The sequence below is a fragment of the Chrysemys picta genome, chromosome 2, assembly GCF_011386835.1.
Source record: "Chrysemys picta bellii isolate R12L10 chromosome 2, ASM1138683v2, whole genome shotgun sequence".
Taxonomy (NCBI): domain Eukaryota; kingdom Metazoa; phylum Chordata; order Testudines; family Emydidae; genus Chrysemys; species Chrysemys picta.
This window is the reverse complement of record NC_088792.1, coordinates 37596681-37599230: the sequence shown is the minus strand read 5'-3', so window position 1 is coordinate 37599230 and position 2550 is coordinate 37596681.

The following is a 2550-nucleotide window of genomic DNA, read 5'->3' as shown; positions in this document are numbered from 1 at the left end:
TGATATAGTCAGATTCAGGGAACAGTCAATCCATATGTCATGGTCTCTCCAGTGGCAATAAGTTGCACTGAAAAATAAAACATAGCCTACTTTGTTCCAGGAATCAATAATTCCTCCCCCTACACCTTGTAAACACCATAGAGAATGCATGTGTGCTGCTAGCACAGGGCCCCAGTCAAAGGCATAATTATTTGGCCATTGGTTTGTGGGTGGTATGAATGGGGGGAACACACTCTTCCAAAGAATCTCTGTTTTTCACAAGAATTGGCAGTCACACCACCTGGCAATCCCACTCTACCGTTAGCTCTTCTTTTAGCAGGGGAGGATATAGTAAAACACAGACTTAGGCCAACATTTTCAAACATGGGTGCCTAAAGATAGGCATCTAAATAATTGGTCTGATTTTTCAAATGTGCTGAGGGCCCATAACTCCAATTGTGAGTGCTGAAAACCAAGGGCAGAAGCCAGGATTCCTTATTGTGGGTGACTTAAGGGTAGAAGCCAGGTCACTTATTGTGGGTGACTAAATTTAGGCACCCATGTTTGGAAAAAGTTGACGTTACTAAATTGTCAGCATTTAAATAATAATAAAGGTGACATATTTCAAGGTAAAACCCCTCGTTCCATTTATTTTGTGTAGGAAGAAGAAAAATTTGGTACAATATACTAATGCAAAGAGATTGGTAAAAATTCTTTGGTCAGATCATAGTTGCATAGCAAATAGATCTACTGTATATTGTGTGTTCTAATTTTGTTAATGTGTTTACTATGTATATTTTAAAAATAAAAACTACTGTACTGTAAATTTATAGCATGTTATAGAGCTATTAGATCAGGAAAGAGCAAGGGAACAGTAATTTTGCTAACATTACCAACAATTGTTTTAATATTTGTCAAGTATATTAAAATACTCCGTGGCATTTTTATGTTTTGATGATGAATGACATACCTTTTTTCCAGAATGTGTTGTAGTCTTATTTATTTAGATATATGCAAATTGCTGAGCTCTGGGCTTAATAATACTTATATTACATATATACATAGTACTAAAATTCACAACACTCTGTACATATATAACACAAATCTGCCCCTTCACTTCAAATGGCATACCCCAAAACGTACACCTCATACAGTAACAATCATAAATAAATAATAAGTCTACCATCTGTCAGCATATTACCTTTCCAAACGATTGGTTGGTTGTGGGACAGAATGGTCTGCTGGACCCTCTGCCAGCAGGCTGGAAGTTCTCTACAAACTCACACCATTATTCTTGACTGGTCATTACAATACAACAAATTGATTAACTGTGTCTTTGTTCTATCCTCAGGACTGAGCTGCCTTTCTCTGTCTAACTCAACCAAACAATTTTTCTCCAGCTGTTCAGACTTCATTTTCTTCTATCTCTGTCTTCATGATTCCTTTTCCCAAAAAGAGTATTGAGACTTCTTTTTCTGTCCTTTTCTTTCTACAGTACTTGCTTTTACTGCTGTTGGCACTTATGCAGTCCGCACTGTTACAGATCACATATATGCTACCACCACATATGTCACAGTTCAGGGCAACTGCACCTGTGTAACTGCACCTGACCTCAGTGGTTCAACAAGGGCACCCATTGTCAGCTTCTAGCTCCCCAACTGTTGCCTTTCTGGGTAGTAACCCGTGCCTCTCTCCCTTTTGACCAGGGTATTTCCGGACTGTCCAGTTCCCTGCCTTCACTGTGTCATTTCCTGCACAGATTGTTGCCCAAGGATGCCTGCTTGCTTTCTCTTCAGAGACGGCTAACAGGTGTAATTGCTATAGTTATAAGGTACCATATGGCACTTACTGTGCAAGTCTACTTTATTCTTAAGATAAAAAGCATTACAGAGAAATATATTAAAAACAATAAAAGAATCTACACACATGCTAATAAGCTTACAAGAGTTCACCCTAACATGGATTCTGGCAGGAGAAGTCCTTCAACCCTCCATCCAAGATGATTCCTTATGGTTACAAGTTCATCAGAGTTTGAGCTCAAAACAAGCACTCAGTCTTATGAGGCCTGAGGAGGCCCAGTCCTTCCAATTCTATCCTAAGGACTGGGGTCCTCTGTGGATCATGGGTCCTGTACATTTGCTGCATCAGGAAGAAGGCCATGAGCCAGTTTAAAATCAGGCTATTTATACAAAAACCCTTTGTCTGTTGGTCTGTGGATAATCCAGTTTGAGCTAGTATATGCACACTTTTCCAAAGAGGTGGCTTCTCTGGAGATGTTACAACCTGAGTGAAATTGCCTAATCATCCCCTGCTGTTCTCCCATTTTACCTTTCCCATGGATCTACATACAATCAGAGGCGGATTAAGATTTTTTGAGGCCCTGGGCACAAAGAAGATTTAGGCCCCCACACTTCCCTGCCACGGGGCCCCGCCCCTGCTCCTCCCCTTCCGCCCAAGGCCCCGCTTCCTGGCCTGGCTGGAAGCTGGTAAAAGCTACCCAGGGAGCCAGGGCCACCGTGGGGAGCCCTGGACCCTCTGTCTTCTTTGGGCAGTGCGCCCCAGGTGGGCAGA